Source organism: Pelodiscus sinensis, chromosome 4 (assembly GCF_049634645.1).
Source record: "Pelodiscus sinensis isolate JC-2024 chromosome 4, ASM4963464v1, whole genome shotgun sequence".
Taxonomy (NCBI): domain Eukaryota; kingdom Metazoa; phylum Chordata; order Testudines; family Trionychidae; genus Pelodiscus; species Pelodiscus sinensis.
The window spans coordinates 104,335,521-104,360,050 of NC_134714.1; positions in this window are offsets into that span (position 1 = coordinate 104,335,521).

Sequence of the window (24,530 nt, forward strand, 5' to 3'; positions counted from 1 at the left end):
CTACCACGCTGAGCCAACAAACAGCTGATCGGCTTAGCGCGGCAGCCATTTAAATTTAAATGAAGTGGCGATTATTTAAATTGCTACTTCATTTTCCTATGCTGTCGCCAGAGGCATGTAGTCTAGACGTACCCAGTGAGTGAAACCCAGCCCCCCTCTGCAAGGCGAGGACAGCAGGTCTCCGCACCATCACGTCCCGCTATCCCTGGGAGTATGAGCTGGCCCAGGACTGCACCCCAGCCCCTGGGCTACCTATAGTGTGGTGTGTGTGTGTGGGTAGATGTACCCTGTCTCTGTGTAGAGGGGGGCGTCTGAGGGCAGTGTGCAGTGTCTCTCCCCGGTGTCAGGAGCCTGTCATGTGCTTTCACGCTTAGACGGGTGTGGGGAACAGGCCAGGGCCCCTGCATGGCACCCAGCTGGGGCCACATGTCCCGGATGACATGGCAGATGCACAGGTTGCTGCCTGCTCCATGGTCAGCAAGGCCCATGTGCATGGTCCCTGTGTTCCCCCTCTTCCCCCACCCCACATAAGGGCACTCACATGTGGAGGCCTCCCCAGCCTCGGATGAGGCTCCTGATGGGCTCTCTCGTTCAGCTCATGGGTTCTGGGTGCAGGGCATGCTACCTGCAGGCTCCTGGCTGCCATCCTCCTCCTCTTCCCCTGTGTCAGGGGCAGTGCCCTCTGTCCCGGGGTCGATGACCACCAGGGCATGAACTGTCTGATCCTCCAGGATGCAGTCCAGGGCCTCACAGTGTGGGCAGGCCTCCGGGTCAGCCCCTGGCTGGGAGGCCCTGGCATAGGCCTGCTGCAGCTCCTTTATTTTACTCCTCACCTGCTCCTGGCTGCACATGTGGCCTATGGTGGCCAGGCTGGCAGCCACGTGGCAGTAGACGGCTGCATTCCTGCACCTAGTGCGGAGATCATGGGCATTGGAGGCCTCCCCCCAAACCTCAATGAGGCCCACAATCTCCGCACTAGACCAGGAAGGCGTCCGCCTTTTGCAGCCACTTGCAGGCTCCTGAGAGCCACCTGCCTGGTCCTGGGGAACAGTGGAGGGCTGGGTGGCAGCGGGTTGCTGGCTCATCCTGTGCCAGGTGCACGGTCTGCTGGCTGTGTGCTGGCAGGCTGGCAACTGGCACAGGCACTGTGGCCAGAGTCTGCCACTTTAAGGGCTCCGGAGCTGTGGGGGAGAGCAGACGAGTTTTCCTGGGTGTGCCCAGAGTGACCACCAGGGCTCCCTGGGAAGGGCTGGAGGTCCCCTAATTCAAAATAAGTGTCTACACAGCACTTATTTCTAATTAGCTATTTTGAATTTGGTGTTATTCCTCATAGAATGAAGTTTACCAAATTCGAAATAAGGGCTCCACTATTTCGCATTTATTTCAAAATAGTGGTTTGTATGTATAGATGCTATTAAAGTTAATTCAAAATAACGGCTGTTATTTTGAATTAACTTTGTCGTGTAGACATACCCTTACGCATTTAATATAGCTGAAGTTGCATATCTTAACTGTACTTTAGCTAACAGTGTAGCTAACAGCCTTGGATTACATTAGTAGGAGCATTGCCAGCAGATCTAGGAAAGTGAGGCCATATTTGGGGTATTGCATCCAATTCTGGGTCCCCTTTACAGAAAGGATTAACTGTTACTCCTCGTGGAATGAGGTGTAACAGTTAATCCGAACTAAGGGAACTTAGTCTGGATTAACTTTAAACTGCCGCATGTAGCCGTGGGCAGTTCGTTCGAACTAAGGGGTATTTAAAAATGGTGGCCAAATGGGAACGTGCAAATAAAGCCCGGGATATTTAAATCCCGGGGTTTATTTGCATCTCTGGTTGCCTGACTTGCCTACCTATCTCAAATTAACTAGCAAGTGTAGACATACCCCAGGAGTGATGTTGTGGTTGGAGTCTGCTATAGGATCAAGTGGAGGAGATAGACGAGGCTTTCTTCAGACAACTAAGAGAAGCTTCCAGATCATAGGCCCTGGTTCTCGTGGGGGACTTTAATCACCCTGACAGCTGTTGGGAGACCAATACAGCTGTACACAGACAATCCAGAAAGTTTTTGGAGAATGTTGGGGATAACTTGTTAGTACAGGTGCTGAAGAAACCAACCAGAGGCCATGTGCAGCTTAATCTGCTGCTCACAAACAGGGAGGAACTAGTAGGGGAAGTAGATGTGGGTGGCAACCTGGGAAGCAGTGATCATGAGATGGTCAAGTTCAGGATCCTGACAAAAGGAAGAAAGGAGAGTAGCAAAATACACACCCTGGACTGCAGAAAAGCAACTTTGACTCCCTCAGAGAACTGATGGGCAGGATTCCCTGGGTTGCTAACATGAAGGGGGAAGGAGTCCAGCAGAGCTGGTTGTATTTTAAAGAAGCCTTATTCAAGGCACAGTAAGAAAAGCAAATATGGTAGGCAATCAGATTGGCTTACCAGGGAAATCCTTGCTGAGCTAAAACACAAAAATGAAGCTTACAAGGAGGGGAAACTTGGACAGATGACTTGAGAGGAGTAAATGTATTCCTCGAGAATGTAGGGGAGTTAGGAAGGCAAAAGCGCAATTGGAATTGCAGCTAGCTAGAGATGTGAAGGGTAACAAGAAAGATTACAACAGCAATGTTTGCAATAAGATGGTGATCAGAGAGGGTGTGGGGCCCTTACTGGATGAGGGAGGTAACCTAATGACAGATGACGTGGGAAAAGCTGAAATACTGAATGCTTTTTTTGCCTCTGTCTTCACAGACAAGGTCAGCTCCCAGACTACTGCACTGGACAATGCAGTATAGGAAGGAGGTGGCAGCCTTTGGTGGAGTGAGAACAGCTTAAGAACTGTTTTGAAAAGCTAGACATACACAAATCCATGGGTCTAAATTTAATGCAGCCGAGGGAACTTAGGGAGTTGGCAAATGTCATTGCGGAATCTTTGGCCATTATCATTGAAAACTCATGGAGATTGGGAGAGATCCCGGATGATTGGAAAAAGGCAAATATAGTGCCCATCTTTCAAAAAGGGAAGAAGGACAATCCAGGGAACTACAGACCAGTCAGCCTTACCTCTGTCCCCAGAAAAATCATGGAGGGGATCCTCAAGGAATCCATTTTGAAGCACTTGGAAGAGGGGGAAGTGATCAGGAATAGTCAACAAGGATTCACAAAGGGCAAGTCATGCCTGACCAATCTGATTAACTTCTATGATGAGGTAACTAGCTCTGTGGATACGGGAAAGTCAGTGGATGTGATATAATTCTGTAAGGTGGATAGAAAGCTGGCTAGACTGTCGGGACCAACAGGTGATCAATGGCTCGATGTCAGGTTGGCGGTCGATTTCTAGTGGAGTGCCCCCAATGATCTGTTCTAGGGCCGGTTTTGTTCTACATCTTTATTAATGTTCTGTATGAGGGGATGGATTGCACCCTCAGCAAGTTCGCAGATAACACTAAGCTAGAGAGAGTGGTAGATATGTTGGAAGGTAGATATGTTGGAAGGCAGAGTGATCTAGACAGATTAGAGTTTTGGGCTAAAAGAAATCTGAGGTGCTTCAATAAGGACAAATGCAGACTCCCGCACTTGGATGGAATTATCCTAAGCATTTTTACAGGCTGGGGACCTACTGGCTAAGTAGCAGTTCAGCAGAAAAGGACCTGGGGATTACAGTGGATGAGAAGCTGGACATGAGTCAACTGTATACACTTGTAGCCAAGAAGGTGAATGGAATATTAGGTTGCATTAGGAGGTGCAACTGGCTCTGTAGACATGGGAAAGTCAGTGGATGAGATATGCCTTGACTTTAGCAAGGCTTTTGATACGGTCTCCCACAATATTCTTGCCAGCAAGTTAAGGGAATGTAGATTGGATGAATGGATGGATAAGATGGATAGAAAGCTGGCTAGAAGGTTGGGCCCAGCAGGTAGTGATCAACTCTTGTATCCAGTTCTGGGGCCCCCACTACAAAAAGGATGTGGATGCATTGGAGAGGGTCCAGCAGAGGGCAACCAAAATGATTAAAGGGCTAGACCATATGACCTACAAGGAGAGGCTGATGGAGTTGTGTCTGTTTAGTCTGCAGAAGCGAAGAGTGAGGGGGGATTTGATAGTAGCCTTCAGGTTCCTGAAGGGAGGTTCCAAAGAGGCTGGAGAAAGGCTGTTCTCAGTAGTGACGGATGGCAAAACAAGGAACAATGGTCTCAAGTTGCGGTGGGAGAGGTCCAGGTTGGATATTAGGAAAATAGAAAAACTATTTCACTAGGAGAGTGGTGAAGCACTGGAATGGGGTTACCTAGGGAAGTAGTGGAGTCTCCATTCCTAGAGATTTTTAAGTCTCAGCTTGACAAAGCTCTGGCTGGGTTGATTTAGTTGGGATTGGTCTTGCCTAGGGCAGGGGGCTGGACTTGATGACCTTTTGAGGTCTCTTCCAGCTCTATGGTTCTATGATTCTATGGAGGGGGTGGTATGATGTAGCCGATTTGTGAGAAAATATCCCCAACCTTCAATGTTGGGACACTAGATGGGGCAGAGTTCAGTTATTACACTTCCTAGGTTTCTGACTGGTGTGTCTTGACAAAATTCTCAGGGTCCAAATGAGCACCATATGTGGGGTCATTTTCCCCCAGATTAGATGGGCACAGACCTAGGATTTTTTTTTGGATGGTGCAGCATGGATAACAGGCCATTTGCAGATTTAAGCTAAAGTACACAGTGGATTCTCTGGAGCTTGAAGTCTTTAAGTCATGATTTGAAGACTTTGGAACTCAGCTAGAGGTTACAGATCAATTATGGGAGTGAATGGGCAATATTCTGTGGCCTGCATTGTGCAGCAAGTCAGATTAGATGATCATGATGGTCCCTCATACCCTTAAAGTCTATGAGCAGCAGCAATATACATTTTCCTAGATAGTCCTGCTGTTCCCCAACTCTGAAGTGGGGACCACATCTTGGGATGAGATGATTATTCAGGACATAGTCCAACACCCATTTAACCAAAGTAGTTATGCCACTGGCTTAATGAAGAATATCATTCTTCAGATCCCTTCAGTTCTTGCCCTCTCTGCTGAGATTACTTTGCACAGGGGCTAAACGGGGTAGGTGCTCATTTGGTTATAAAAGGATCAGTGATTAGAACTATGAAAATCAACAGTTTCTCCATATAGGTTTGTTTATTCTTTTAAACAATCTTTGTCCCAAACTCAAGCCAGTTTAAAGTAGATTGTGCTGGGAACAGAAAGAGCCTGCAGATTCATTTTTTCCCACTGATTGTGCATGTATAGATCACTTTTTATCCAAAAGGGCAGGCTTTTACAAATAAGGGAATATAATAAGACAGTTGTAGGGTCACTTGCATAAATAGCTCATTACAGAAAGCTTATACATCTATAGTGCATGAACACACTATATTTACAATACTTGAGAATAAATTTTTGTAGGATTGGTGGCGGGGAGAGAATTGACAAAACTGGATATATATAAAGGATCTGTTTTTAAAATCATAGCTGACTCATTGAGGTCTCTACCTGCAGTGGCAAAACTTCTGTTGCCTGAGCATGGATTGTACAATTAAATCTAAAAGTGGTTCACTGGCTAGGATACTCCAATTTCAGTACACATCATCTAAAAGTAGGTTTGTCTGGAAAAAAAAGAGAAAGTAGCAGTATATGTGTGGGAAAACATTAATGTGTGAATAAAAAGGTGGCACATGTAAATTAGGTACAGCAGCAGATCATTTGGATTAAAGTTACAAATAGAAATGGTCAAAAGGATAGTGAGAAGTCATTACAGACCTTCAGGGGCACAATGAAAATGCAAATCTGCCAATGTTTATGCAGATAATTAAAGAAGCTATAGTATCGATCATAGGGAATTTCAATCATCCTGGAATGGATTCAAGTGATAACTATGGAATGCCTTGAGCTCATGTTTCTAAATGTAATTCAGAATTGTTCTCTTGCACCATTTGTAGAATGATCAAAAAGATCAGACATTTTATAGAATCAGTCCTGGTGAATGAACTGGATGTGATAAGTAAGATGAAAGGGGAAAATGCAGGGTCTAGCAAGCATTGGTTGATTAAATTAAAATGCACTTGCCAATGAATATACATAAGGCAGTTTACTAAAAATTGAAAATAATTAATTTTAAAATGGGGATCCGGAGAGAATGATGATTGAGATTAAAAGAAATTGTTGAACTTTGAAAAGCTCAGTAGTGGAGGAGGAGAGAAGTGAGAAATGGCCAGTATGATTTCCACAAGGTATAATTGCTAGTAATAAGAAAAGCATAATTTTCATTTTTATGTTCCTTGTCTCAGGTCAGAGTAGCTCAGTGATAAGTAATATTTGTACTGTAAAAATGATTAGAGTGTTCAAGTATTCAAATACTTATAAATGATGATTTCTGTGCACTCAATAGAATATTATCTTAGACTCATAGGGTACGTCTAGACTACAGGCTTTTGTCAACAGATACTGTCGACAAAACTTCTGTCGACAAAGAGCATCTACACTACATTCAAACAAGCTGCTTTGTCGACATGGTAGTGTAGACGCAAAGGACAGTTTACATGCAATAACACCTTCTGTTGACAGAAACTCTGTCGACAGAAGGCGTTATGCCTCGTAAAATGAGGTTTACCAGCGTCGACAAAACTGCTTAGTTCTGTCGATGTTATGTCGACAGAACTCAGCGGTAGTGTAGACGCAGGTATAGTTTTGTTGACAAAAGTCCACTTTTGTCTACAAAACTCTGTAGTCTAGACACACCCATAGAGCTGGAAGAGGCTGCAGGAGGTCATCAAGTCCATTTCCCTGTCCAAGGCAGGACCAATCCCAACAGGACTGACTCTATAGCCAGACTCAGGGGTAGAACCACTATGAACCTTGGGTGTATCTCTGAACACCCTTCAGTTTAGTGCATTGAATAAATTCTGAAGGAAACACCTAAAGTATAAGGGTCTGATGAGTTCATCCCACTTCTTTGTGGAGTTACGTCATCCTAGCATCCAGCGGATTAAAGTTAATAGCAGATGAGGGCCCCAAGAAACGTACAGGCAATACTCAGAACCAGACAAGAATGGACCCATGGTGGAAGCATGAAAAGTACCAAAGTGCAATCACGACACAAACATTTAAGATCAGAACATTTGAAAGCATGAGGACACTCCACTTAGAAAGGAACAATCAGTTACACACATAGTGTATGTCTACACTACAGCACTAATTCGAACTAACTTAGTTAATTAGTTAATTCGAACTAAATTAATTCGAATTAGCGCATCTAGACTTAAAAACTAATTCGAATTAGCGTTTTTCTAATTTGAACTAGCTGATTGGATGGTGGGTCGCATCCACACTGATTGGATGGTGGGTCGCATTTAAGGGCAGTTGAAACCGGTTCCGGCATGACATCAGGTCAGTAGTTGCTTTGTGTGGCCGCTGTCACCCTCGGCTTCCCCAACTGTGGGGGGCCATCGACGGGACGCACATCCTCATCCATGCTCCGGAACACCAGACCTCCAAGTACATCAACAGGAAGGGGTACTTCTCTGTGATCCTGCAGGCTATGTGTGACCACCGGGGCCAGTTCATGGACATTAATGTGGGCTGGTCCGGCAAGGCACATGATGCCAGGGTGTTCTGCAACTCCTCCGTGTGCCAGAGGCTGCATGCCGGGACCTGCTTCCCCGACCTGCCCATGTGGCTGCCCTGCCTCATGAAGCCGTACACGGGGCACCTCAACCCCTCCTGCCAGGCCTTCAATGCCAGGCTCACCAGGGCCCGCACTGTGGTGGAGAGGGCCTTCAGATGATTGAAAGCACGATTTAGGTGCCTCCTCACCCGCCTCGACCTCGCCGAGCACAATATCCCTCCTGTGGTGGCAGCATGCTGCACAATTTGTGCGAGCGGAAGGGGGAGGCTTTCCTGCGAGCCTGGATGGCTGAGGCTGATCACATGGCTGGCCAGTACACTCAGCCCCGCACCACCGCCGTCTGGGAGGCCCAGCGGGGGGTCATCCGGATCCGGGAAGCCCTGCGGGAGAGCTTCCAAGTGGAGGAGGAGGACTGAACTCTCCCTGCATGCCCCACTGGGGCCTTCTTCCACCCTCACTTCCTTTCCCTTTCCCCTCCCTAACCCCCCTTCCTAATGTCAAATAAACACACCTGTTTTGACAACAAAAATCTCTTTTATTTTACATAACTGGGGTGGGGGAAGGGAGGAGTGAGGGTCGATCACCACCCGGGGGACATGGATGGTGTGAGCCCCCAGGATGTGGTCCAGGGCCTCAAAGTGGGGGCAGGTCTCCAGATCGGCCCCTGGCTGGGAGGCCCTGGAGTAGTACTGCCACAGGTCTTTAATTTTGCAGCAGACCTGCTCCCTGGTCCGCATGTGGCCTCTAGTGGCCAGGCTGGCAGCCATGCAGCTGTAGACAGCTGAGTTCCTGTGTCTAGTGCGGAGATCGTGGACATTGGAGGCTTCCCCCCAAACCTCGATGAGGTCCACGATCTCCGCACTAGACCAGGCGGGTGCCCACTTCTTGAGGCCCCGGGCAGGCTCCTGGGAGCTGCCAGCCTGGTCCTGGAAAGAGGCGGAGGGCTGAGTGGCAGCGGGTGGCAGGCTCATCCTGTTCCAGGTGCAGGGTCTGCTGGCTGGGTGCTGGCAGGCTTGCAACTGGCACGAGCACCATAGCCAGACAGTGCCCCTTTAAGGGCTCTGGGACCGGGAGGGGGGCAGAAGAGTTCTCCTGGTTTGGCCCAGAGTGGCCAGCAGGGCAACCTGGGAAGGGCTAGCTTCCCACTAGTTCAAATTAAGTGGCTACACAGCCCTTAATTCGAACTACTTAATTCGAACTAGGCATTAGTCCTCGTAGAATGAGGTTTACCTAGTTCAAATTAAGTGCTCCGCTAGTTCAAATTAAATTTGAACTAGCGGTTTGTATGTGTAGCGCCTATGAAAGTTAATTCGAACTAACGGCTGTTAGCTCGAATTAACTTTGTGGTGTAGACATTGCCAAAGTGATGTCCATATGATACCACAGAATCAAGAGATCAACAGCCCCAGCCTTTATCTTAATTAATCTTTTACAATATTAGAGTTGAAGAGACATTGCTAAAACAGAATTTGTAGCAGAGAAGCTTGAATTACTGCTTCTTCTGTTATGCTGTCCACACACCCTCCTCTTTTTTCTGTACTGTTGCCTTGATTTTCTGAGTAATTTTAAATAGTTTGCACCTAAACTGGCACATACCCTGCATATTTACTTTGCTTTCTTCATTAGCCTATGTAGCAAGATGAGGCATCCTTTTGGCTCACTAATGGTGACATTCACATGTGTACAGATAGGCTATATATAGCTGATACATCACTCAAGTCACAAGTAGACCCAGCATCACTGAAGTAGGAATTAAGAGGCGTACACATTGTGCTAACTGTCCCCTCCCCCCCACTCCGCCCCCCTCACACACATACACTGTGCAAATTTTAATCCAGCTGAGCTTCTTTGATAGACTGTGGGTTAATGATTCTTGAGATAATTTATAGTGGGGCAGATCCTCAGCTGGTGAAAATTGTCAGAGCTCCATTAAAGTCTGTTTAATTTAATTTAATGTTCTGACAATTTAGGTACCTGCACCATGTTATCTGGCCAGGTATCTTTTCTAGTTACTGATGTTCTTTTGTTCTTTCTAGCATATCTGACTGGCAGCAAAGAGACTAAGGGATCATCTAGACTACGCTAAAGTGTCAAAAGAGGACATGCAAATTCCGCAGAACAGTCTTAAAGAGAAATGAAGGGGGGAAAAGGAGAAAACCACCATGTTTCAGCCTCTTATCATAGCAATACCAGAGAATAAAAACCACGTCTTCTGCAGATATTATGTGGTACTATTTCTCTACAGGGTAAGAGGTATTTGAAATGGCATATGTTGAGAGATTAGTTAGCACATGAAAAATCAATCTCCAAAGAACTAGGGATAATCTACGCTGCAGGGCAAAACTCGAATTAAGCTATGCAACTTGAGCTATGTCAATTGTGTAGCTGAAGTCAAAATAGCTTAATTCGGCTTTTGGTGCTGCCTACACGGCAGGAAGTCAAAGGCAGAACATTCTTCCTTTGACTTCCCTTAATCCTCCTAAAATGAGAGTTACAGGAGTCAGAGTAAGAAGTCCTCCAGCTTGCCATTATTTCAAAATAATGGCTTGCTGTGTGGATGCAGGAATTGTAAGATATGACTACCAGTGCTTGTGGTTATTGGGGGAATGAAAAAAAGGGTATTTAACTCAGTTCAAAGGAGATAAATTGTCAGTGTACATAATCTCAGCGGGACAAGGCTTCCTCTACCAAAACTCTGTGAAGTCAGCTGTGGGGAGGGCAGAACACTGAATCAGCATGCTGCATGCCCTCCAGGCATGAGCTGTAAAACTGGTTCAACCTGTTTCTCCTTCCCTCCTCATTCCCATTCTAATAAAAGAACTAGAACCTACTCTTAATTATTTTGAAATTTAGTCCAGTGGATGCTGGACTCTCTTGTAGCTGGACTGTGCCAAGAGCTGAAGTCACTGAGAACTGAAATCACTAAGTTTGGCCCAGAGCCAAATCCACCACAAGCATCAGCAGCCACTGGAGAGGCATGAGGAGCAGCCAGCAGAGCAGCAGCAGTGAGGGGCAACAAATGGCCAGCAGAGCAGCGCCAGAGAGCAGCGAGCAGGTGGATGCTGACTGACCAGTGTAGTGACTGATATATCTCCTACCTCCACTTCCCCACAATTAGGACAGGAGGTGAACTGTGCAAATGCACCTCTGAATTCTGGTCTGCCCTGGCCAAGGGCAGAAACTGTGTGGGGTGCAAAAGAGGGTTGGGATGTGAAGGGGACATTTACATTACTGGACTTGTGAGCCTGAGAGGAAAAATGACACTTCCCAACCTACTTGAGCTAGGATGTTCACTCTAGGTTTGGTTATGAATTCTGTGTGTGATGGAACGAGGTGTACAGATAGTTCAGATTAGGAAGCCTAATCCGAACTATCTAGTCCGTGCCGCGTGTAGCCGTGCGGCACGGGTTTCGCACTAGCCGGCTTTTAAAAATGGCGGCGCTGGCTTTATGCTAATGAAGCCCGGGAAATTCAAATCCCGGGCTTCATTAGCAAGTTTGGTATGCCTACATTACCCTCCAAGTTCGAACTAGGGGGGTAGTGTAGACATACCCCTAGATATTGAACCTGGCCCTGACTGCTGCTGGTGCTACCTGGCAGAAGGGTTACATCCAGAAGTATGGCAGTACTCGTACAGTGGACTCTACCTATGCACAGATGGTCCTTTTCAAGTGCTTCTTCATAACCCAGTTCTAGTCAAGCCCAAAGATGGAAATTACTACATGCTGTAAAAAAGTGCATTATGGTGGAAACCAAAAAACATCATAAGAAAACCTGTTAATGTTCAAGGACCCAATCTTACAGCATGATGAGCACCTTCAGCAGTCTCGGCAGTTAACTTGAGCTGCAGGAGAGATCAGAATTTTTAGAACTAAGCTCAAATGTTCCAGACCTAAATGATCCAGACAAATTTCAAAGGGAAATCAACCTAAATGAGGAGACTCAGAAAAGATGCCAGTACTCTGTAGCAGGACAATGGACTGTTATTTTTTTCTGTCACTAATTGTGGCAGAAATTAATGTCACATTAAGTGTATTGTAAAGAGTCTCCCATCAGTGGGTGGGGCACCGCAGACTCTCTTGAGTGCCCACAAGTCAGTGTGGCACACTTTGGCCTTGCGGGTGGCCGAGTGACAGCCCCCTACAACCCAGCCCAGGGTCAGGGCATTAGGCAGAGGGGGAAGCACAGAGGGTTTATGAACACAGTTTAAGATGCAGCCCTGGGACAGGGTGACAAACAGCTTAGGGTCACAGTTTAAGGCACGAGTCAGGGCAACGAGCAATGGGGGAACAATAGTTGAAGTTCTGGCTGGGTTCCAGCCGGGCAGGGTTTGGGTCTCCTCTCTCCGGGAGAGCCAACAAGTGCAGGGGGGTTTGTCCCACTGGGGGAACCTGCAAACCCAATGGGAAAGGTGGCAGGGGGGGACACAGGCCCACCCACTCCACAGTGTTGCAGCCCAGGGACCTGACAGTGGTGGCCTGGCAGCCACTAGGTTGGTGGGGATCCGGGCCATTACACACCAATGAGGTTGAGGGTCAGCAGGGGTCCTGGACGCAATGCACTGCCCACCCACCCTCTATATCCTCAGCCGGCCCAAGGCCAGCTATCTCTGGGCCACTTTCCAATCCCTCTGTGGGCCTACCTGACTTTGGTGCTGTTCCGGGGTGTCCTCAGGCGACAGAGGGGCTGGCAAGGTGCTCACTAGCTCCGGCTCAGGAAGGGGTCCTGGAGGGCTGGGCCAGTCATCAGTTCCTGGCAAGGGTCCCAGTAGGATCAGCATGGGTTCAGGCAGTGGCCAGTGACACCGCAGCTCATGCCAGGGCTCCGAGGTCAGTAGGGGTCCAGGTAGCCCAACCCAATCCTCAGTGGGCGACCATGTTGTTGTCTCGGGCTCATTACATGTATATAAAGATAATAATTTATTTCCCCCTCTCTAAAAGTCCTTCTATAATTAATGTGCATATAAGCTACCCCCCACAAATACAGATACACTCTTGCTACCTTGGGCTGATTTTGAAATAAGTGCTCTTTCTTTAATCCAGAAAGTATGTCAGAGTTAAACTATTTTTAAAGCAAATACTAAAATTAAGACAAGGACACAAAACAGGCATGGCCTGAGGTGGGCTGCGGCAGCTGGTGCCCCAGGTGGAACATGCGATTGGCGCCCCCATCTGCACGGCCCTCAATGGTGTAATGTAGGCGTGACATCATCATTGGGTGCCCCGGGCGCCCCGTTGAAGGCAGGGCCCTAGGCGACGGCCAAGTTGGCCTATACTCACGGGCCGCCCCTGACACAAAATAAGAACCATGAAGTGTTTAGAGATGGCAAAGATTTGACAGAGCTTTCTTCAGTGCTGACACAGATCTGTGTAATGAAAATTTCCATGTGATGTTGTGACGTAGTGGGGGTACTTGCTGGGCTGTGGTGACCCCTGCTGTCTGGAGCAAGACCCAGCAGGGAAAACCTCACTATGCAAAGGTAGTGCCAAACTTGTTGAACCAGTGGCCAGACACCCCCCATGGAGAGGAACAAAGGAAGGTGGAATGCTGCCCTGACTGGGGGGCAGGGCTGCAAGGGAATTTAGTTAGTTACTGTCTGGGAGATGGAGGAGAGCCTAGGGAAAGAGGCTGGAGTTTAGGGGCCAGTCTCCCCCATCTCAAGGGGGCCTGAGGCATCCTAGCCCAGCTCTGTGACCAGACTACATCTGTGCTGTGCTGTATCTTGGAGAGGCAATAAACTTCCTCTAGCCCACCGGCTAGTGCAGTCTGTTTGTGCCATTTCGGGGTGCAGGAGATGGGGGACCCCAACGCGCCGTCACACTGGTGTCATGAGAGGGATGCACTGCACCCCGTGGATGGAGCTTCCAGCGGCGAGCGACAAGGCACAGTAGAAGCAAGAGCCCTGGAGCCAGGCGTGCTGGAGACAGAGCAAAGCGGTTCCTGGGAATCGTGGGGCGCTGCAGCACTAGACTGGTGAGTCTGCACCGAGGGGACCAGCGGGCAGATGGCCTACGCCCGACTCTTGAAGGCAGAGCTGGTGGGGCTGTGCAGAGAGAGGGGCTTGCCTGTGGAGAAAGCAACCAAGGCCCAGCTGATTGCTCAGCTAGAAGAGAACGACCAGCCACAGGGCCAGGATCTTGTCCCCAGGGGAAGCAGCCAGACCCCCCCGAGAGTGTGTCAGGCTCAGAGAGGGGGAGGAGTGCTGGAACTCACCGGAGAGATGAGACAGCTTCCCCCAGGAGGCCTGCAAGCTGCAGCCCATCTAGGGCAGGGGCCAGCCAAGCAGAGCTGCGGCGGCTGGAGATCCAGCTGCGGATCAAGGAATTGGAAGTAGAAGACCGAGAGAGGGACCGCCAGGACCGAGAAAGGGATCGCCAAGATCGAGAGAGGCAGCGGCAGCATGAGCTGGCCATGGCAGAGCGGAGAACCGGCGGGGCACCGGCTGCGCCAAGTGCGGATGGGCCCCAGGGTCCCAGGACTGCCAGATGCTTGGAGAGGCTCGTGGTGGCCCAATTGAAGGACATGGGCGACATAGACGGGTTCCTCAGCTCCTTTGAGAGGGCCTGTGGGCTGCAACAGGTCCCCCCAGCTGACTGGCTGCAGGAGCTCATCCCCGCACTGAACCAGGAGGCGGCCGGAGTGCTCAGTCAGCTGGAGGACCTACAGCCAGGGGATTACAACCGAGTCAAGGAGGCCCTGCTGCACAAGTTCGGGCTGACCCCCGAGATGTACAGGAAGAAGTTCCGGGGGGTACAGAAAGGGCCACGGGAGACCTATGTGGACCTGGCCTCCCGCCTGGCGCAATACTGCCGCAAGTGGGTCTCTGGAGTCGGAGCCCAGACTGCAGAGGAGCTGCTCAAGCTGGTCATGATGGAGCAGTTCTATGAAGTGTGCCCACCCAAACTGAGGCTGTTGCTCAAGGACCGGAGACCAGAGAACCCCCAGGAGGCCGGGAGGCTGGCGGATGAGTTCACGGAGAGCCGGTCCGGGTGTGAATGGGAGTCCCGGAGAGAAAGGGAACCGCACAGAGACCGGTTCTCGGCTGAGCGACGGAGGGAGTCAACTACGGGGCGAGACCAAGGAACAGGTCGTCTGCGCCCCAGAGAACCAGCCAGGGCCTGGACAGAGACAGCCCAAAGCCTAACTTGCCATCGCTGTGGGCAAAAAGGCCACAAGAGGGCTCAGTGCACCAGGTCCCAGGACCGGGGACTTTCCAGGGTTAACTGGCTGGGGCGGGAGGAAGGGCAGGCTGCCCCAGAGGCAGGGGCTGGCAGGCAAACCTCAGCTCAGAGAGAGGGGAAGGATGCTCAGTGCCCCTCCCCTGGGAGGTCTGATTCTCAGGAGGCGGATTTCTCCGTGTACTGGGTGGGGGCAGGACGGCCCCTGCGGAGCGAGTGCCTCATACCCCTGGAGGTGGATGGTAGGAAGGTGACGGGCTTCTGGGACACGGGGGCAGAGGTGACGCTGGCCAGAGCGGATACTACCCCACACCCAGCTGACCCTGAAGGGCATAGACGGGTCCCCGTTTAAGGTGCCTGTAGCCAGGGTGCATCTGAAATGGGGGGCGAAGGAAGGCCTCAAGGAAGTGGGGGTGCACCCGCACTTGCCCACCGAGGTGCTGATGGGGAATGACCTAGAGGAGTGGCCCCATGAATCCCAGCGGGCTCTAGTCACTACCCGGAGCCAGAGCCAGCGGGGGGCTGACAACCTGGGTCCAGGGAAGGACTCCGGGCAGCGTCCTCAGGGTCCCATCCCAGTGGACACGGGGTCCAGCCAGGCTGGGACTCCGGACCTAGGCAAAGGTGGGGAACAGGTCCCGATCCCTGCCTCAGCAGCTGAATTCCAGGCTGAGGTGCAGGCAGACCCCTCCTTGCAGAGGCTGAGGGACCAGGCTGGCCTCCGTGCAGCTCGGCCCCGGGGGAGAGGTGGCCAGGAGAGATTCCTGCGGGGGCGTGGACTCCTGTTCCGTGAATGGCTTCCCCCCAGGAAGGCGAGGGCATGGGGGGTCCAGCGGCAGCTGGTCGTCCCCCGAAAGTATCGCCTCAAGCTTCTGTATTTGGCCCACGATGTCCCCGTTGGGGGCCACTGGGGGATCCGGAGCACCCGGCTGAAGCTGCTCCAGCACTTCTATTGGCCGGGAATCTTTACAGCCGTGCAGCGGTACTGCCGGTCCTGTGACTCCTGCCAGAGGGGCGGGAAGGCCCAAGACAGTAGGAAAGCGGCTTGGGGGTCTCTACCCCAGATAGACCCTCTGGGCTTGCTGAGAGAGTTATGGGAGGGGAAGACCTCCCTGGATGGAGCTTCGGGGGTGGAAGCCGCCCTGGCTGTCCAGAGAAGGCTCACTGGGCTCATGGCCCCGGCCCGAGAGAACCTGGCCAGAGATCAAGGCCAGCGGAAGGGTGGGTGTGACCCCCGAGGACAGGCCTGCGCCAGTCGCCCTGGAGCGGGGCGGCGAGTGGACAGAGGGAAGCCAGCTCATGTGGGGCCTTGCCACGGCCGGCCTGAGTCAAGGGGAGCACCCATGTCCCCGGGGCGGGTTCCCACGCAGAGGACCCGAACTTCCCTAGGTCACGAGCGGAGTGACCCTGCTCAGTTCGCTCTCGGAGGGGGGAGAACTGTGACGTAGTGGGGGTACTTGCTGGGCTGTGGTGACCCCTGCTGTCTGGAGCAAGACCCAGCAGGGAAAACCTCACTATGCAAAGGTAGTGCCAAACTTGTTGAACCAGTGGCCAGACACCCCCCATGGAGAGGAACAAAGGAAGGTGGAATGCTGCCCTGACTGGGGGGCAGGGCTGCAAGGGAATTTAGTTAGTTACTGTCTGGGAGATGGAGGAGAGCCTAGGGAAAGAGGCTGGAGTTTAGGGGCCAGTCTCCCCCATCTCAAGGGGGCCTGAGGCATCCTAGCCCAGCTCTGTGACCAGACTACATCTGTGCTGTGCTGTATCCTGGAGAGGCAATAAACTTCCTCTAGCCCACCGGCTGGTGCAGTCTGTTTGTGCCATTTCGGGGTGCAGGAGACGGGGGACCCCAACGCGCCGTCACAGATGTATGTTGCTTTTTGCTCTGCATACAGAGGTATTTAGGAGGTTAGCTACTTTAAATAAGAAGTGAGGTTCTATTTGATGTTATTTTAGAGCTGTACTTGTGACAAGCAGGTCTGTTTCTGCAGTGATATAAACCTGAGAGTAATCACTGGGATACATCTCAGATATTGAATATAGTCCTTCCAGGGGCATATTGATTTATTTAAGACCTAGACATTTTGGGAGAATATTAAAAATTAATCAATGTTTTAATTTATTTCCAGACTGTAGCTATGTAGCCCAGTAAAATACTGCTTGAAGATAAATGTGACCTTTGAAATATGACTTGATAACAAGTGGAAGAGAAAAATCTTAATGAATGTTACCATTTAATGTCAGCTGTAGTTAAATACACTGCAGCTTTTTATTACAATTCCATATTTAGAGTCAAAGTTAAAAACGTTGCAGAACTAGGGAGACTGTAGCAATATGTTTCCAAGAGAAAGATGCCAGAATTCATCGGCCTTACGAAGTAGTATGATTCCAGCCATGCAGTATGTGAGTGTAGGCCTCTTCCTGCATTGCAGAACTCCCACAAGTAGATTTTACTCGTGTGTGTAACTGATGCCTCCTGTCCTTGAAGCCACTCTTCAAATGTCTCCTTCTCTGATGTAGAAACTGTCCCTAATAGTCAGCCTGTGAATGCAGGGTAGAATTTCCAGGGTTACCCTGAGTCTTGTCCTTGTTGAAATTGATGGGAGTTTTGCCAAGAAAATAATAAATAGGACCTGGCCATGAGTAAATAAATTCATATAAAAGGAAGTATATCAGTAGAATAATTGAAATATCTTAGAGTACGTCTAGACTACAGGCTTTTGTCGACAGAACTTTTGCATCCAGTTCTGTCGACAAAGCAAGCCACTTTGTCGACATGACAGTGTGGATGCAAAGGACAGTGTAGATGCAATAACACCTTCTGTCAACAGAACTCTGTTGACAAAAAATGTTATTTCTCGTAGAATGAAGTTTACAGCCATCAACAAAACCTCTGAGTTCTGTCGACGCTATGTTGACAGAAGTCAGTGGCAGTGTAGACGCAGGTATAGTTTTGTTGACAAAAGTCCACTTTTGTCGACAAAACCCTGTAGTCTAGACACACCCTTATAGGTAACACAATAAGATATCTCCTTCTAATTCAATTTAGACTTTGGCTTTTTTCAGTTGGTGCTATCACACAATTGCTTCAGCACAGTACATTTAATTACCAATTGCTAAAATATTTTTTAAACCTCTGAGAATCATAAGTCCCCACACGGAGGTGCAGATATGTCAGTTATGAGGAGACATTTCCTTTTATTAAGTAAAAGTAAAAAAACCAGCTTTTCACTGATCCTGAACAGAAGCCTTGATCCTTTCATGAAAGCATCATCTCATGAATATCTATGGCTCTTTCTCCTGAGCCTGCTTGGCATAGGGTTACACTTGAAAAAATCAGCTATGATGTGCTGGCCAGATCTACCTTTATAACATAGAGAGGTTTTTCAAATAATTGGTCTGAAAGCTTTAAAAAAAGCAAACACATTAATGAGCCTCTTGCTCCGCCCTGCTGGGAGATGCAGGCATGATCAAACACAAGTAAAATGAGATGAAAAGGTACAGGGGAGAAAGAACCAACACAGCATGCCCTTCTAACTCCTCCCACCCTAACTCTCAGGCAGCCCACAACTGCCAGTTGAGCTCCAGGTCTTGTGTGTAGGGCAGACAAGGGAATTTTGGCTCCATTTCTGCAGACTGCTCCTTGTATTTGAACCCCTAAACCCATGTACAGCTCCATTGCCTCCACTGGAAATCTGACCTATGGTGCTGTTTGCAGGGTTAGCAGTTTTGTGAAATTCGTCCTTTTAAAGGTGTTTTGGAACTTATGGTGCCAGATTGTGTGAGGAATGTTGCAAATACTGAGTTAATGTTACCTAGCAACACAAGCAACTGGAAAATTTTCGTGACAACCACTGCACACCCAATTAAACCAGTGGAAAGCAGAATGTTTAGATGAAGCGTCAACCTTCCCTCCCCCCCACCACACGCTGTCCTTTTCCTACGGAAGTAGACATAGCACAGACACTGCAAGATGATCAACAGCAACCCTGCTTCTCAGAGGAGCCTGCTTCTCAGAGAAGCAGGGTTGCTGTTGATCATCTTGTAGTGTCTGTGCTATGTCTGAGAAGCAGGCTCCTCTGAGAAGCAGGAAGACACATCTGGGGTAGGTTTTGGGGGGTTGCATTGCAAAGAGAATACAAAATGCCAAAGACCCTTTAGGAGTTTATCATCTTTGGAACCCTCTTCCAAGGGCTCATAAAATTCAGGGTGCATGAATGGCAAATTGTAAATTTTGGATAGAGGCAGCGCATAGCTCCATCTTGTCCTCTCCTGACTCCCAGCCTAGGATTTTCCGTCCCATCCTCTTCTCCTAGTTGCCCTCCACTTAGCCCCTGATTTTCTTTCCTCCCCTGCTCCTAACCCCACACACTCTTGGGGTACGTCTACACTACAGCGCTAATTCGAACTAAGTTAGTTCGAATTAGTTAATTCGAACTAAGCTAATTCGAACTAACGCGTCTAGAACTAAAAACCAGTTCGAATTAGCATTTTGCTAATTCGAACTAGCATGTCCACAGTAAGTGGACCCTGAACCGGGCTTAAGGATGGCCGGAAGCAGTGCCGGCAGGGCATCAGAGGAGGACTTAGAACGTGGAGATGCTATCTCAGGCTAGCCGAGGGCTGTGCTTAAAGGGTCCCGACCCACACCCTGGACAGACAGTTCTCAGGGGTGCCCCGCTTGCAAACCAGTCCTGGCTTGGAGTGCCCGGAGTACCCACACTGGGAACATCACAGCACTCGGCCATCAGCCTGGCTGCACTTGCCGCAGGCTGCCATCTGAGGAGAGGGGGCAATTGGGGGGCTGCAGGAGAGCTTTCACACCCAGAAGCCCGCAGAGCCAGCCCAGTCCTCCCCATCGGGGGCTCGTACCCCATTCCTCCCTCACCTCCTTCCACTTACCCTTCCCTAGCCCCTTTTCTTGATGTACAAAATAAAGGACAATTGTGTTCCAAAATGGAATCTGTCTTTATTGAACAAAACTGGGGGAGACTGGGAAAAGGAGGTGGGAGAGGGGAAGACAGAGGCTGGGAGAGGGGAGGGCAACTAAAATGATCAGGGGTTTGGAACAGGTCCCATATGAAGAGAGGCTAAAGAGACTGGGACTTTTCAGTTTAGAAAAGCGGAGACTGAGGGGGGACAGGATAGAGGTCTCTAAAAGCAGGAGTTGGGTGGAGAGGGTGCATACAGAAAAGTTCTTCATTAATTCCCATAAAGAAGGACTAGAGGACACCAAAGGAAAGGAATGGGTAGCAGGCTTCAAACTAGTAAGAGAAAGTTGTTCTTCACAAAGCAAAGAGTCAACCTGTGGAACTCCTTGCTGCAGGAGGCTGTGAAGGCTAGAACTGGAACAGAGTTTAAAGGGAAGTGAGATCAAGTCATGGAGGTTGGGTCCATGGAGTGCTATTAGCCAGTGGGTAGGAGTGGTGTCCCTGCCCAAGGTTTGTGGAAGGCTGGAGACGGATGGCATGAGACAAATGGCTTGGTCACTGTCTTCGGTCCATCCCCTCCAGGGTCCCTAGTGTTGGCCGCTGTCGGCAGACAGGCTACTGGGCTAGATGGACCTTTGGTCTGACCCAGGACGGCCATTGTAAGCTCAGGGTTCAGGGTCGGGGGTCTCAGTGTACCCCCTTGATTTTCATGCACACCTGCTCCCGGGTGGCCAGGCTGGCAGCTCTCCTGCCCTAGTTGGCCACTTTCCTGTGCCTAGTGTGGAGATCGTGGACGAGGTCCATGATGTCTGCACTAGCCCAGGCGGGTGTCCGCCTCTTGCGGTCCCTGGCAAACTCCCGGGAGCCGCCAGCCTGGTCCCGGGAAGAGGGGGAGGGCTGGGGGGCATCGGGTGGGTGGCTCGATCCGTGCCAGGTGCAGGGTCTGCTGGCTGGGTGCTGGCAGGCTTGCACCTGGCACGGGCACCGTAGCCAGACCGTGCCCCTTTAAGGGATCCGGGGCCGGGAGGGGGGCAATAGAGTTTCCCTGGTGTTGGCCAGAGTGGCCACCAGGGAAACCTGGGGAGGGCTAGCCTCCCACTAGTTTGAATTAAGGGGCTACACAGCCCTTAATTCAAACTAGTAAATTCGAACTAGGCTTAATCCTCGTAAAATGAGGATTACCTAGTTCGAACTAAGCGCTCCGTTAGTTTGAATTAAGTTCGAACTAACGGATCGCTAGTGTAGCGCCTATGAAAGTTAGTTCGAACTAACATCCGTTAATTCGAACTAACTTTGTAGTGTAGACATACCCTTGCTGCCTAAACCCAAAGTCAAAGGGTAAGGCAAAGCAAAGCAAGCCAGGTGATATTGTGGCGTCTCTCAGATATTACTAACATTTTCTGAATACTCTTGGGTTTGTATCTATGAGGCCTATAAAGTCAGTCAAGTTTTGATTTGGTAATAAAGTAATACAGGTTGCAGCTCCCTAAACCAGGACTGGCAGGACCATGGATGTTTCTGAGCAAGAAAGCCCTGGGGCAGGAGGGCCAGCAGCTGGCTGAGAGCCCCGCACACTTTGATTCTGGTGGTAGCAGGGCCAGGGCTTCCACAGCCCAATGGTGGGAGCAGGGCCATAGTAGCAGGGTAGTGTTAATCTGGCAACTCTGCCCAGCAGTGAGGTTGGTGCCGCAGCAGCTTGATTGGGGCTGCGTGTCCATCTGGCAGTGAAAGCAAGTCTGCCGCAGTCTGGTTGGCAAAAAGGTTGACCTGCATCAGCTAAGGATGAAGTCTGTCTAAGGTGTGGCAGCCGGCAGCTCAATCAGGGGTGCATGCCAGTATAGCAGTGGGGTTAGTGCTGTCACGTCAATGTAGCTGGGGCCAGGGCAGCTCAGCCAGGGCCATGTGCTACCCAACACTGGGGCTGATGCCATTGCAGTGGGGCTGGAGCCACATACTGGCAACGAGGCCGGGGCAGCTGTGTCACCCAGCCAGCAGTGTGACCAAAGGAGCCGATGCTGGGGAGGCAGAGCCAAACTAAAGGGTGGGCCGGGCAGCTGCCAGGGTGCCAACTGATGGGGGACACCTGATGGCAGCTATAAGGGGCGTGCGGCGTCCCTTATAGCTGCCATCAGGCGCTGCAAGCTCGGCTCCCACAGCACCGCCCCCCCTCCCATCACCGCAGCACCGGCCAGCAGCACCCTTCCTCCACGGCCACGGGGCCCTGCACAGGAGGCTGGGCAGCATATGTGCCGTGCGCCCCGGGGGCAGGCCCGCACATGTGCCGTATGCCCCAGGGGCTGGCCTGCGCATGTGCCGTGCACCCGGGGGCAGCGCCACATGCCTGGGCCCAGGGCGCCTAAATGGCTCAGGCCGGCCCTGTGGGAAGGGACTGCAAACTGAGGGGGCCAGTGGCAGGGAACTTTGCCTGGTCTGGCAATTCCCTCATTCCCTCAATTCCCTGAGGGTGCTGGACCAGGGGGATCCAACCTGTATTATTAATTAGATTCTACTTTATACCATGGAGATTTATGGTTTGTACACTCATACAAACAGCAACATTTTCTTTAGTCTAAAATGACATACATTTGGAATAAGGAAAACAACAAGAGATTTTATTTTTCATATAACAGGCTGCAACAACTCTGATCACAAAATGGCTCTTTTCCTTGCACATAGGAACAGCTCTTGCAAGTGCAGTTGACAAAAACAACAGTTTCTTAGATATGTCTGCACGACAATTAACAATGGCAGCGGCCCGTGCCAGTTGACTCAGGTTAAGGGACTGTTTAATTTTAGCATACATGTCCAAGGTGAAGGTGGCACCCAGGTATCAGAGTCCTAAGAGGCATGAGGATCTCAAAACTCAAGCCCAAGCCTCTACATCACAGTTAATTGGTCCTTTAGCACAGGTTAGCTAGGGCAGCCCAGCCATGGGTTTTTAATTGCAGTATAGACATGCCTTTAGTTTCATAGCTGCATACAACAGACTATAAAGAATACACACACAAACCCACTTTTCCTGTCCCTATATATCATGGTATGAAATGCAGTTTCTCTCATTAAGTGAATTTATTTTCCATTTTCAAAACTGCAGTAGCTATAGCTGGATAAAACTGTCATGTTTTGTTGTTTTGTTCCTTTATTCTTCCCTGCTGCATTTTTAAAATCTCTTGGTTGGTTCCTTAGCTAACATATTCTAGTTGGCCTCCGTCGGTCAGTTGACCATGGATGACGTATCCTAGTTCTCGTCTTGGTTCGTGTCGAATTGTCTGGGACAGCGTCGGGGACAGCGTCGTTGGTGGCTGAAAAGGCCAATCCGGGACAGGCATTCTTTGCCGCAGAAGTCGCAGCTATAGGTGGTTCCCTGGCTGTTGTTGTTGCATAACTTCCTGCGGGCTCGCTTTTCTTCTGATGCACGCATCATGTTCGTTTCGCCTGACTTGAGCTGTGTGGTCAGGGTGCCCCTCCACTTTGGGCGGTCTGCTGCGAGGTCTTCCCAGGACTGCGTGTTTATGTCGATGGCTTTCATGTCCCTCTTCACGACATCTTTAAATCGCAGGTTCGGGCGCCCTGTGGTTCTCTTCCCAGATGCCAGTTCCCCGTAGAGGATGTCCTTTGGGATCCTCCCATCCTCCATGCGGCGTACATGGCCAAGCCAACGCAGGCGACGTTGTCGGAGCATGGTGTACATGCTGGGGAGGCCGGCTCGAGTCAGAACTTCGAGGTTGGAGACTTTGTCTTGCCAGGTAATACCCAGGATGCGGCGCAGACCTCGTAGATGGAAGGCGTTCAGTCTCCGCTCTTGTCTTGCGTATGTGGTCCATGTCTCGCTCCCGTACAGCAGGGTGCTGATGACGCAGGCGTTGTACACTGCCATCTTTGTTGCGGTTGTCAGCCTGGGGTTGGTCCACACTCGGGTTGTCAGGCGGGCTAAAGTAGAGGCTGCCTTCCCGATCCTCTTGTCGAGCTCAGCGTCAAGGGAGAGATTATCGGTGATGGTGGAGCCCAAGTACGTGAACTGGTGGACGACGTCAAGCTGGTAGTCGTCTACTGTGATGGCTGGTGGAGTGACAGTGTCCTGGCTTAGGACGTTTGTTTTTTTCAAACTGATAGTCAGCCCAGAGTCTTTGCAGGCCATGGAAAAACGGCTCATCAGCGACTGTAGTTCTTCCTGGGTGTGTGTGACGACTGCTGCGTCGTCGGCAAATATCATGTCCCTGATCAGCGTCTCGCGTATCTTCGTCTTGGCTTTGAGGCGAGAGAGATTGAATAGCTTGCCGTCCGATCTGGTGCGGAGGTAGATTCCTTCCGTTGCTGAGCCGAAGGCATGCTTGAGGAGCAGGGCAAAGAAGATCCCAAACAATGTGGGGGCAAGAACGCAGCCTTGCTTGACGCCGCTGCTGATGCTGAAAGGCTCGGAGCAACTGCCGTTAAACTGCACTGTTCCCTTCATGTCTGTGTGGAAGGATTCAATCAAACTCTGCAGTTTTGGTGGGCAGCCGATCTTGTGAAGGATTTTGAAGAGTCCGTCTCTGCTGACCAGGTCAAAGGCTTTGGTGAGATCAATGAAGGAGACGTACAGGGGCATCTGCTGTTCTCTACACTTCTCCTGGAGTTGTCGTAGGGAGAAAATCATGTCTACGGTTGACCGTTCTGCGCGGAAACCACACTGTGACTCCGGGTAGACACGTTCAGCCAGCTTCTGCAGTCGGGTCAAGATGACCTTAGCAAATACTTTGCCTACGATGCTAAGAAGGGAGATGCCTCTGTAGT